General features: G+C 39.3%; 1 protein-coding gene across 4 annotated transcripts in view; it reads right to left on the bottom strand.

The window, feature by feature from the left end:
• LOC149322051 (protein shisa-6-like) overlaps positions 1 to 14,282 on the bottom strand; it is a 404,892-nt gene that overhangs the window by 253,681 nt on the left and 136,929 nt on the right. The gene's annotated exons all lie outside the window — the stretch shown is intronic.

Consider the following 14,282-nt stretch of genomic DNA (forward strand, 5'->3'; position numbering starts at 1 on the left):
GTGGTTGTTAGTTTGCAACTCATGGCTTGCCAGCATAGGAAAAGTTAAGGCATGATGAGAGTTGCAGTTAAATAACATCTGGAGAGCCTACCCCTGCTACAGAAAATGGACAATATTGTTATAGAAATACAGAACTATGGACTCTTCTGTACAACAACACAACCTTTTGATATTGACTGTAATCCCGCCTCAATCCGTGTGGAGAAGCAGGAAAATACAAATAAAATTATTATTATTATTATTATTATTATTATTATTATTATTATTATTATTAACCTGTAGCCATCTTCAAGGAAGAAATATCAATGTTTGCTGCCAACCCCAGAATTGAAATGCTCACCAAATAACAAGAAGTTCATCCAGATGCTAGAAGGAAACCAGAGGTCAAAACTCAAATCATGTTATGGCAACTGGTAAAGAGAGAAAGTAATAAATGAGCTTTAAAAAAAGAGAGACAAGAGCTTCAAAGCAAGAGGATAAAAGGCCAAAGAAACCTCAGAGACCTGGGAAGATTGAGAGCATGCCTGCTATTACAAGTGAATGTTTTATGGTTTCCAGATGAAAAATGCAACAGAATGGAATTCCATACACACATACCTGGCACTAAGCCTTACTGAATGTAATGGATCATGATTCTGAGTAAACATTTTTAGCATTCTAGCAATGCAAGTTTGCCCTGTATTTTAACTTCCTATTGAAAATATTTAGCATCTATATCATGGTCTTCTCACAAGCCAACTCTGCAGACATTCCTGGTGGAAACTTGATTAACTATATTAATCCTGTGTTCTCTTACGTATTATGGTAATTAGTGATACTTTGCATGGTTTTATGACATTACTGTGGGTGATATTATGTTTCCTCTTGAAAGGTTGTTGGTTTCTTAGGTTGAATTATTCAAAACAGATAGAAGCACTAAATTGGCCACTCCAATACAGAAAAGAGAGAAGTTAAGTTGTGGCTTGAAGTGTATGAATTGACAGATGAAGAGAAATATCATTATACTTGTTTCATTGTGCTAAATTTCTGACTGGCTGTTACTAGGTAGTATAATGGGGGAGGGGGGGGGTAATGTCAAGCACTATGTGAAAGCTGCCGACGTCTCCCATTTTCAGATCTTTCTTGCAGTTGTAATACTTGGACTATAACCTATAGCACACACATGGACCCCATTTCAGTTAGCCCAACAGTTGGTTAGACCTGAACACTACTGTATGTATGTGTATATGGGTATGCATGATATAAATGAATATTGTTCATAAAAATATAAACTCAAATATTAATTAATTTCCCACTGTTCTCTCAGTACAGCATACAAGGAGGCGTACAAGATTTAAAAAGCACAATACAACTCAAAAATTCTTAGTATGAAAGTTAAAACACAACTGATATAAGTTCCTAATTTTTTGTGGTTTTTTTGGGCTATGTGGCCATGTTCTAGAAGAGTTTATTCCTGACGTTTCGCCACCATCTGTGGCTGGCATCTTCTTTCTCTGAAGTTGCCAGCCACAGATGCTGGCGAAACATCAGGAATAAACTCTTCTAGAACATGGCCACATAGCCCGAAAAACCCACAAAAAACTATGGATGCTGGCCATGAAAGCCTTCAACTTCACGATATACGTTCCTGTTTTAAAAACAGTTAAAAACAAGTTAAAAACAGAATTAAAAGATGCTTAAAATGCAATAAAATAAAAGCACTACATCCCTCCCACCATTAAATGCTTCATCTGCCACAACACACTAAAAATAAAATCTTCCTTAAGGAAAAAGGTCTTTAACTGCCAGTGGAAAGACAGCTGGGGGATGATGACAAATGGACCTTCCAGGGAAAAGTGTTCCACAACTTGGGAGCAGCCACTGAGAAGGCTCTCTTTTGTGTCCTCACCAGACATCACTGGGACGGTGGTGGGACCGAGGTTTTTCAAATGAACCAAACTGTATAGGTCTTTGAATGTCATAGCCAGCACTTTTTTAAAAAAATATTTTTTATTCATCATTTCAATCATATCCAAAAATATTAAACATGAAAATCACTGCAAACACTTCAACAGCCTATTATTTACAATAACATCAAATATCCTATTGATATAGTATACCTTCACCAACATCCTCCTTTTATCCCCATTAATGATCATTCTATTCCCTTATAAATCTTGTACTATATATTACATTTCAATCTTTTATGCCATTACCTTCCCATCATTACATATCCATTCCACATACCTTCACACCTTCTGCTTCTCACTGTCATATTCACTTATTCACCCATTCCTTCCTACAACATAGTCTTTCCTCCTTCTCCTATTCCTTCTCCTACTCACTCTTTGCCTTACTCTTTCACTTACTCATACCCTCCTCTACATCCTTTCACTTCCTTCCCATCTTCATCATATTCATTCTCTATATTTATGCCACATACCCTTCGACTTATACTCATCCTTCTCATGTTGCTAATACCCTTTCACTCCATTCATCCATCTTCTTCCCTTGCACTCTCCAGTGTCCTAATTCTTTTGAAATGTCTTCCTTGTGTCCCTAGCTAGTTAATACACTGTCTACTTAAGAAATAGTTCCTCTAATCTTTTTCTTATCTCTATCTCTATATACACCTATATAACTTGATTCGCTATTAATAATAATAGGTTTTATTTTTATCCCGCCTCTCCCAAAAGAAAAAAAAATCTAACTAGTAGCCAGAACTTCTAACTAATACTCAGCACTTTGAATTCTGTCCAGAAATGGATTGGCAACAAATAGAACTGTTTCAGCAAGGGGGTTATATGATCCCTATAATATGCCCCAGTCAGCAACCTGACTGCATTATTTTGGACCCAATGAAGTTTACAAACAGTGTATTTGGTTATTTTTCTCATCTCTCTCCATTTGTGTGTGTGTGTGTGTGTGTGTGTGTGAGAGAGAGAGAGAGAGAGAGAGAGAGAGAGAGAGAGAGAGAGAGAGAAACTCACTACTCTTAATGTTGCCCTGCTCTTCTACAGATGAAGAAAATGAGGTATCTCCAGAACAGGATGTCATTGAGCTGATAAATATCGCAGGATGCCAGATTTTAACCTGATTTCTAGCTCATCCAGCCATTCTCTTGGATGGCTGCTGAATAGGAAGATAAGATGGATAGGAGAGATAGGCTAATGGATTGTCTTCTGTGTTTCTGAACTTCATCTCATTAATCAACTTCTTTGACAAGTTGATTTGTGTACAGTACAACTCAAGGCAAAACAAAGTACCAAGAGTGATTTGTGCATTATGAATTCTTAATCCACATGGGACAGCAGATAACATCTCTCTGAGTGTTGTGTTAGCCAGCAGCAACAGCCAATTAATTACTCTCTATTTAATCTCTAGTAGGCCTATTGCAGAGCCATAGGACTTCTTTTGTGCCCATATCAGTAAGAGAGAAATAGTTCTTTGTTTCTAACATGCTGGGATGTCTTGGCTTTCAGACAGCAAGCACCAACATGCAGGAGATGATAGCTTCATAGCTAGTGAACAGAACTGTGTGCTGTAGTAATAGAAAACTCAGGAAATTTTCATTCATATTCACAACAGGAATACCATATTGGTGGTAAGTGGTGGTGATATCATTGGCGACTTCAAGATGTAGAAACTCTTTTTAGTTTTTTAAAATGTATTACCAGTTTTCACACTACATTAAAAAATCCTAAAACTAAAGAAAAAGAAAGACAGACAGAAAGAGGGGAGAAAGATGACTTCCCATCTTCTTTTCAGCATCTCTAGGTACACACATATTTAATATTTCATGCCTCAGTCTCTAACATAAACACATATTCTCTTCCTTCCATATTCAATATTTTCTAATCATCAGAACCAAATATAACTGAGTCATTTTCTTACTTCTTTGGTAAAAGTTCATGAGGAGCTTCCAGTCTTTCAAAAATGATATTAATGATCTATCTCTAATCAAGCAAAATAATTTGTCCATTTCTACTAGGCCTATCATTTTTAACAGCAATCTCCCACAACAAGCTCAACTCAGGCTTGCATCCTTCCGAGGTCGCTAAAATGAGTACCCAGACTGTTGGGGGCAAATTAGCTTACTTGCTAATTAGCTACTTAGCTTACTTGCTGTTCACCGCTATGATCTTTGGAATAGCGGTATATAAATAAAACAAATTATTATTATTATTATTAACATTTCCCCCTCCACAAAATTCTAAAAAGTTTTCCATTAAGATCTTAATCTCATATAAATTCAATTCATTTAAGTATATTTTTCATTAATCCATCTCTGTGTTATAACCAACATTCTTAGCACATCTTACCCTACCTTTCTTAACCCCTTCTTCACTTTAGATTTCATATTTAACTCTTTGGCTTTCCCACTTTTTTCACCCAGCCATGCAATTTGAAACAAATTCCCCCTGCCATCATTTACAAGAAACAATACAATCTAAGACCAAAACATCAAATTAGACAACATATTCATTCTTACCCCAGAGGTTTTACCTAACAAGTTTAATCTCTCCCTCTTGGCACGTCTTTCCCAATTTCATCCTGTATTTTAAGATTTTCACTTTGTAAAAAAACATCTCATTCTTTTTTATTATAGCAGTGCCCAAACAGTCAGCATATTTAGCACGACCTTTCTTCAACAACTCAACCTGATCTTGTTTAGCTCATATTTTTATTAACCCAGATCTTCCCCATAACTAAAATTAACTCTCCATCTATACTTTCTGTTTTATTTTCCAAAGATCCTACTTTATCCTCCATCTGATTCTCATCTTGATTCAATTCTGCTTTCCGTTTTAAAATCTCTTCCTTTGCCTTATTCACATTGTTTTTTCAAAGATCTAATCTTCTCCAGCTACTCTCATAATTTTTTTTGAGAAAATTCTTGTTCTTCTGTAGTTTTTGCCATTCTGCTTTCAGAATACAATACTTGAATGAAGGGTTAAAAAACAAACAGTCCTCTGATCCCTGCCTTTCCCCTTCTTCTCATGGTTTTGGTCTCCAAGCAGGCACTTTCAGTTAAAAAAAGCCAACTAGCCATTGTTAGTCTTATCTTTTTATGGGAGGAAAAATATTCCACATTTTCACAGAAGACTCTTTAACTCTTTATGTGCCACCCTTCAAGATTCTCAAAGCACAATCATACAAAAACTCCACTGACTTCTTTCAGAATCACTGACTCCGTTGTCAGATCAAAACTTTATTGAATCACCTTTGATGCTACACTTTTTGCTTTTAAATCAAAATGTTGTAGATAGGCTGTACTTTTTCACTTATTCAAAGAAAGAAAGAAAGAAAGCAAACTCACTGAAGTTTCAATCTGTTGTTGAAGCAGAAGATGTCTCTTCAAATGCAAATTAAGTTAAATGGTTAAATAATTAGTTCCTTAAGAAAGTGGAAGATCTGCAGAACAAATGGCTTTTGAAAAAATTGCTTGAAACAGCCAAAGTCTGGTAATACAGTGGACCCTTGTTATATGCTGGGGTTTGGTTCCAAGATCCCCTGTGTATAACAAAACCGCGGATGCTCAAGTCCCATTAGATATAATGACATAGCAAAATGGTGTCCCAGTGTACAAGATATTCTAAATGCTCACTAATAATGCAAAATGTGGATAAGATGAACAAAGCCTCTCTCAATCTCAGTCTCTCTGGGGCTTTCTCATCTTATTTAAACAGGTCCTGGGAAACCACTTTAAACCTCATGGAGACTGCCTTGGACTCCATCATAGAAGAGAGGATTTAAATGTCATTAAATAAATGTTATAACTACTTGTTTGCTGTAGGACCTAAGGCTAGGGAACAACATAAATTTAAATTTTTCAATCTCTCTACCACTTCATGAATGGCTACATTGGACAAACACAGTGAAGAGGAAACATCTTGAGGTATTTGTGGTCAAGAAAGAAGAGTCAGAAGAAACATAACTTAATGTGTGTGTTTCATAAAAGATGTGGAATGTGGCAGTGGGAATAAGTCTTATGGTTATTATTCTACAGCGTATGTTAATTATCTCAAGCCAAGATGTTAAAAAAGTAAGATTTAATGGTGGAGTTTTTAATTGGGCTGCGATTTGAGTTAATGATTTAACTTTGAAATCAGTTGCCATAAAAAGCAAGAAAAGTCAGGGGTTTAAGTGGAAACAAAGCTAATTAAAATAATCAGTTTGACTTTGACGGGAGTTGGCTGGGGCCCTGAAGTGCTAATTGATGCTAGATGAATGCAGACCTTGTCTACAGGCCTCAAAGAAGTAGGATTGCCTTTTTCTTTAGCTTTGGCTCTGTGGGTACAGCCATAACTGTATGTAGCAACCATAGTTCTTTGGAATATGAACTGTTGTCTCTTTTTGGTTTGGGAGGAATGTAAAATCTGTCGTAAGCAGAGACAGTCCCAGGATACTCACAAAGGAACACATGAGACTTTTTCAACTTGCCTTTTAATGTTCCACTGTGCAACATCTGTTAAACTATTATTAATGCATCATATAATGTAGGACATTGCTAGGCCAGCTAGAAATGTTCTACTGGAAGGAGGGGGATAATTTAACACATACACACAGACACAGAAGTCTCATGCTAACTGGAAGTTATCTCAAGTTTCCTGAGATGTAAAGCACTTATTCAGGACAAGGCAACCATTAAACTAATTAGGGAAGAAAACAGTATTTTCAGTTTGTGCCATTTTTATCCAGTGGTTAGGTGATTTCTCCCCTTTCAAATTAACAGTGGTTGAGATGTATTTCCCAGTTTCCTTGTACTGTAGTTACTTCAGTAAAACACCATGATTCATCATTTGCATAAAAGAAGCATTTTTGTGTGTGTTCATGCATGACTGACCTACCCTGCTAATAGATGAGGAGCAGTACAAATTCTTTTAAAGCCTTTGAGTACAATCTAAGATGCCAGCTTCTATTTTAGTCTTGAATGGAGGTTCCTTCATACACATACACCTGAGCCCTTCCTCATCTACCTGAGTATTTGTACAACAAAATCTTCTGAGTGAATGTCCTTAGATAAATGTCTGTTGGATATCTAGGGGTAGCTGTGTTGGCCATATAGCAAATGCAATAACATCCACACAATGATACCTTTATGGGGCCAACCAAAATCAGTGGCATGTTATAGGATTTGCTATATGGCCAACACGACTACTCCTAGATGTTTTTTGGATTTCAAGATACCACATTTTAGCCATCACAGGGGAATTTTAAAGAGAGAGCCAGTGTGCTGGGACTCTGCCATCTGAGGCTTCTGCCTCCAACAAAGATAAAGCATTTCCCCCTAATATTGGCACTGAGTGGCATGCTTTACTTCTAGACCAACTAAAGCTTTCCTGATGTGAAACATGAAGACTTATTGAGAAATTTAGTGTTCTCTACCTACATAGGACCCTGTTGCTTCACAAAGGGAGGAGACATGCAGGATTTCAAGGAAACATTTTCCTTGAATTGTAGGGGGACACTAAATTTCCTTGACTTTGAAAATCTACCAATGACCACATGGCCAAAGGGGAAGGTGCCAGCCTGCAGATAGCTCTCCCTACCATCTGAACTAATACCAGAAACAGAAAATTCAGGCATATGACTAACACCCTCAATTTTTTCCTTCTGTTTGCCTGATGAAGTAGCCAGTATGAGTTCAAAAACTTGCAGCATGTAATTGTGCATTTTGGTCAGCCCCATAAAGGTATCATTGTTTGGATGTTATAGGATTGTCTGTTGGATATATTGGTCATATATCATACAACTTTCTACTTTGGTGCCTCATCTGTTCAAATTAGAAAAGTTTTATTCTATATAATTTTAAGTCCCCGCCCTGGTATTCTCAGGAATAATTATGGAAATAGTATGCTGGGCAATGTGAAACTGCAGTTCTTTGAAAAAAATCTTTTTGAAAAATATAGTTAAGAGAGTCAGGATCTGACAGAAGGGATTGCTGTATTGTTTTTACTGATTTTAAAAGTGCTTTGTAAGATTTTTAATTGTTTTAAACTTTTTTTAGTGTTCATAAAAGTTTCATTCCATTTTAATGTTTTTTGTATATTTTAACTATGGGCTGAAGCAGACGACCCAAAAGGAGCGATCTCCAGCTGCTCTGGCTGTGATCGCTCTAGGACCTCAGTGATTGCATGGGCCATCCCCAAAGTGGGCAGCTGATGTGGCCCCAAACAGGCCACTGACAGGAGTGGATTAAATCCTCTCCTGTTGATAGAGGTTTCGGGCCACATTGGGGGTGTCAGTCATCTAAACACCATGTCCCCAGAGCAGCTGGAAGCCACTCTGTTTTGCCTCTCTGCTTTGGGCCAAAATAATATTTGTTTTCATTTGTAATCTAATCTGAGTCTTGGTTTGGGGGAGAAAGGTGAAGTACAAAGACAATAAGAGAAGTTTGACAATGACACCAATTGCCTAGAGAGGTGGTGGGGTCTCCTTTTCTGGATGCTGGATGTAAAAGGGGGCTGGACAGCTACCTGCTTGAGATGCTCTAACAAGAGATCCTGCTATGAGCAAGGGGTTGGGCCTGATGGCTCATAGAATCTCTTCCAGCTCTACGAATCTATGATGATGAAGATAATGATAAGAATTAGGATAGACTAGATGGCCTTTATATCTTCCCTTATTCCATAATTCTGTGACCTTTGCCTCAGTCCTTGAATAATGGGGGAGACAAGGTGATGAATGATGGAAAATTAAAACTAGGGATAACTTAATTATCAAAAAGTGCCATATTTTATTACAGTCCAACACATTTAAGAAAACCGTTTTACTTCATCCAGGACAATTTGAATACATATGCTTCTTAGCTCTAGGGCTTCCAGGCTCAAATGAAGACCCATCAATTTCTCCCTTGTTTTTGTGCTGCATATAGTGACTTTCCTCTTTGCTTCTCAAATGGGATAAAAAGACTTTTGAATAGTATAGCTGATTTGGTCACCATTACTGTATATCAAAGCTAATTACAATAGCCAATTATACGATCCTTGGATCTAATGCATGTGCTAGATTATTTCAAATCATAAATGAAATTCATTAATCCCATACAAGTGCATGTTGATATATTACCTCCTCCACTGCCTAAGAGTTCCCCCAGCAACTGATGGAATAGTGTCTGGGTTGGTGTCAAGGTTGCCAAAATTAATTCACATAAATTATTAATTCCAAGGTGTCTGAAGACTCTATTTCTGTCACAACAACTGTGGGGTTATTCTAAAGTGACATCTGCTCAACACATAGGACAGGGCATACTCTAAATCTGGTTTGAAATACTAGACAGTGTCATGCCCAGCCTGGAGGATGACTCAGAAGGCTCAGAGGATGAGCCAGAGCCTCTGGGACCCGAGCCTGCAACTGGGGAGCCTGAGGCAGGTCCTAGCTCTGCTGTAGCAGAGTCTGGGGCTTCTCCAGAGGTTCAGCAGCCAAGTCTGCCTGTGGCCAAGTCTGTGAATATAGAGGAGAATCAGGGAAGTATGCCTACTTTCAGGGAGCGTCGAGCCAAAAAGGAGAGCCTTCAAACGTCGTGAAGGCTTTATCAGAAACAAGCTGCTAATCAGATACAACTGAATGCCTGCTGCTTGCCTATTTAGGCAGCTGGAGCATGTGTGTCTAGTTGCCAGTGATTATCTGACCTTCTTGAGGAAAGATTGTCTCTGGTTCCTGAACCCTTGCTTCTTGGACTGCTTACCCATCTTGATTATCTGAAACCCTTGACCTTGGACTGTCTTATCAACCTGCCTATCTGACACCCTGGACCTCGGAAGTCTTGACAAATCTTTTGGTAATACCTCTTGAGATACTACACTTAGACTCAAAGACTTTATTACTTAGCTCTGGCTCTGCCACTTGGGGTTTATTTGTTTGTTTGGGAACTGAGCTGACCTTATCAGCCATTTGGCCGCTTTCCCAGACCGACAGAATGACAGTGATCTGGTAGTGGGGATCCTGGCATCAGTCTGTTTGTTGTGGTAAGATCATGTTCTATTGAGATTCAGACTGGTAATTCCTTTCCCCCTTTGCAAGGGGTGTGGGAGTACCTACTGGCATAGCCCATCCTTGAGGGTTGGATAACAAGGTGATTACGGTGGTAGTCTTCCCTTTCACCAAGATGGTTTTGCATCAGGGTATACAGTGGAGTTGAAGCCAATGAAGGAAAGGTAAAGAGACAGAAAGAGACTCATGCTGAATCAGGTTAGAGCTCTTTTATACATTAGGATAAAGTGTCATCCAGTACCCTCTCAGGCAATCATTTCCTCTTTGCTCATAGCACAACAATAAACTGTCTTAAAGGTTATTCAGAACAGAGAGTCAAATTTGTCCTCCCATGGCCCATACTACAACAACTGGGATGCATTGAGATGGATGTTGCTGCCTCCGTCCTTCTGATTTGTTGATGTTAGTGTACAGATGGAATTCTACTTTGTTTCCCACTACGTAACTGATCTAACAGCTAGGTCTCTTTCAAAAGGCTATGGTACATAATGACAAGGAACTTTTGTTTAACACTGGTTGCTCACAGATTTTGGTGTTCAGATCCTAAATTTTCTACTGTTTTTTCATTAAACAGTTTCTCATGGTTAAAAAGACAGAACCTGAACTATCCACTTGCTCAGTCAGTAGAGCAGAAAACAAGAATTGCCTCCAAGCAGATTTCTCAACACCTGAAAACTGCCACATTCTGTTTGGAAAGGTGTTGCTGAATATAATGATGTCCACCCTTCCAGAGAAAGTCAAATAAGCAGTGTTAATATGGGGATTCAGTAGCTGGTGAAACAGTACAAGCTCTAGGCTAAAATGAGGAGACAGTCAGTGACATGATATCAATACTCCAGAGCTTCTGTCACACCTCATGTCCATCATCAAGATACACTCACATTATAGGGGAACAGGAGGGCTGAAGATATTGATTCTTTTGGTTCATTGCTCACAACCAGCTGTGCTGACAGCTGTCACAGGTGTATGTGTATGGCTATGTTGCAATTGGAGATAATGAGCATGGCATTTGCAAAACTGGATTGGAAGGCTTTTTACCCCAGAAATGAAACCTTACTTGACCCATCTTCAGTAGCGACATTTGCTAGGGCATTGCATGGACAGCCATATGGTCTGGATTTGCCTTGCCAAATACCTCTAGTGAATCTCTCAATGATACTGTGCAGCACAAAGTGCCCAGTCTGAAAGCTCTGGTATGCAAAGACCCCATAATTTTGTCATTTTTCCTCCACATGAACTCTCTTTCGGTTGGCTTGTGGAGGGTAAGCATTGCTTTTCAGATTATTGCGCTCTGTGCAGTTAACAGGGTTACAACAGCAGCAGCTGTTCCAGCAATGGTGAAGTGAGTTTTAAAAACTTAGAAAGGCAAAGTTTGTTTTAGCAAATAGTGTTAGCTGGATAGTTTTTGGCCTGCGGAACAGGATGAATTTGTTTCTTGAATCCTCTGACATGCTCTTGTTTACCCTAGATTTGACAACACATACGTTGGACTTGATGTTTGAATTTTTTTGTGTAAAAAATGTTGCATTTCTGAGTATTTTATAAATATGAAATGAATCCTTACGCAGAGCAATCTCATAAACAATTTTTGTATTGTTTGAAGACAAAAGAATGTTTGTTTCTAGTTCTCACTGCTCCTTTCATTTCCCCAAAGAAATCTGTATCATCACTGCGTCCATCAGGGGGCTATGTGAGGGGAGATGTTACACCATTCAGATGTCACTGATCATGAGCATGACTCTGAGCATCAGCTGTAAAGTTGTTCCTGCACAAATATAGTTTTTTGTGGTTTTTTTGGGCTATGTGGCCATGTTCCAGAAAAGTTTCTTCCTGACGTTTTGCCAGCATCTGTGGCTGGCATCGTCAGAGAATTCTTTGCCTGGAAAAATTGGGTGTATATATACTGTGTGAGCCTGGGAATGCAGGAGTGATTTGCATGTGTATTGCTTCTGTGCTGATGGCTGGCCTCAGGCTGGGAGGCTAATGTAAAAGAGGATTAATGTCTGCTAATTGTCTGCAAATCACTCCTGTATTCCCTGGCTCACACGGTATATATACACCCAGTTTTTCCAGGCAAAGCATTCTCTGAAGATGCCAGCCATAGATGCTGGCGAAACATCAGGAAGAAACTTTTCTGGAACATGGCCACATAGCCTGAAAAACCCACAAAGAACTATGGATGCCAGCCATGAAAGCCTTTGACTTTACGTTCCTGCACAAACACATTTAGCCAATATGATATGCTGTGACACCATTTGCCCATGGCAGTCTTTATGTGACTCCACAATGAAACTGTAGCCATTATGAATCACATGTCTTCCTCCAGAGACCATCTTTTGCAGAGGTGTCTTTAGATGGTACTACTAATTCCCCAAGTTACATCTGAATTAGTAATTTTTTTTTTAAAAAAAATGCTATACTAGTTATCTTCAAATAAAACTATCTTGGAGAACCATTATAGGCTTTATTAAGGGCACTTCCTGGATTGAATTGTGAATCAGGTCCTCTGCTCATTCAACAAAATGTTGCTGAACATTTATCTGATAAAAACATTTGATTGCCATAAAAATGACTGAAAGTAGGCATTATAATAATGTGAAGAGAGCTTTAAAATGTGCTCAAATGATAACGAAATAGCTGCTGGTGTGTACTGTTGTCTGCATAGCCAGCAGTGGGAAATATAGCATATATACTCACCTGTAAGTAGAAAAAAATTATGCCCCAAAATTGACCCCAAAATCCCAGGTCGGGTTATTTAAGGGTCAGTATGGTAATGTGATAGCAGCTCTTTCAAATTTCCCCATACAGTCAAGAGAGGAGTTTCTTTCTCTCTCGAGCCAAGCAGAAAGAGTCCTGGGTGACTGACTGTTGTTAAACAGAGTCCCCCTCCTGCCAGTGCTGTCTGGGAAATGAAGACTGAAATGGTGAAGCAAAAAGCCTAATTTAAAGGCACTCTTGCCATGCACACACTGAAGGAGTCTCCAAGTTTATGTAGAGAACATGGCAAAATCTATAATCATGGCCCCCAAAACTGTGCTTGACTTATACATGAGGTCAACTTATAGTTGAGTATATATGATACAGATTTTGCCAGCTTGCAGACTGAGCCAAAGGAAAAAGAAGAGGGGCCATACATACCAAATTGAGAGACCTTTCTCTGCTCCAATCACAAACCAATTATACTTCAGATCACAATGTTCTCCACCTTTAAACAGCTGGTAGATGATGCATTATTCCTTTTTGATATTAAGAAGAGCAATTACTGCTACCACCTACCAGCTCTTTAAATATAGGTTGGCATGAGGTGGCACAGTGGTTAAATGCCTATACTGTAGCCCCTCACTCAGGCATCCTTTCGTAGGCTGGTAAAATGAGTACCCAGCTTGTTGGGGGCAATTAGCTTACACATTGTAAACCACTTAGGGAGTGCTTAAGTTCACTGATATGCGGTATAGAAATGTACTTGCTATTGCTATTGCTCATGCCTCATGAGGAGGCATGAAAAGTAACTGAGATCTGGCAGGAAGCTCATGTGCTTCTCTCCATCTCCCAACTTTCCCCAAAGCTCTAGCCCATTCCTCAATCTACTGTATTAAGATGACAGTAGGTGCTATTGTAAGTGTAAGAAAAATATACAATTTAGAATGACTAATGGCAACATTTTATTATAGTTAACCCTAACCATACATTTATTCAACAGGACTGAGAACCTTAACTGTGAGAACATTGTATCTGGTAAGGGGGGGGGCAATAAAATGGTTTAGATCAGCGGTTCCCAACCTTTGTTGGGCCGCGACCCCCATTGTGGGCGAAAGTCCCGCCCGCAGCTTCCCTGATTGGTTGGGAGGCCATGAAGGGGTGGGACTTTTGACCGCCTACAAGCCCCAGCTGCCTTTGTAGCCGGAAGTCCCACCCCTTCCTGGCCTCCCAACCAATCAAGGAGGCCACTGGCAAAGAAGGGGCGGGACTTCCGGCCGCAAAGGCCGCTGGGGCTTGCATCCCCGTCCCCTTCTCCTCATGGGTGCCTTCGCTGGCACCCGCGGGGAGGAGGAGGAGGCAGGTGGGAATTCCAACCAGGCGACCCCCAAAGGGGTCGCGACCCCCAGGTTGGGAATCCCTGGTTTAGATGGAAACATCTATATTACTGCAAGACATAAATCTCACAATACAATTCTATACATATTTACTATATGTAAGTTTCACTGAATATTATGAGGCTGAATTCCACAGTCTCAAGTATTTGTGCTTAGCATGCTAGGATTAGTTAATATAACCAAAATGGTGCTTCGCTCTTATCTTAGCATAAT

Source organism: Sceloporus occidentalis, unplaced genomic scaffold (genome assembly GCF_023333645.1).
Source record: "Sceloporus occidentalis isolate IW3139 unplaced genomic scaffold, rSceOcc1.0.p SCAF_1, whole genome shotgun sequence".
Classification (NCBI taxonomy): Eukaryota; Metazoa; Chordata; class Lepidosauria; order Squamata; family Phrynosomatidae; genus Sceloporus; species Sceloporus occidentalis.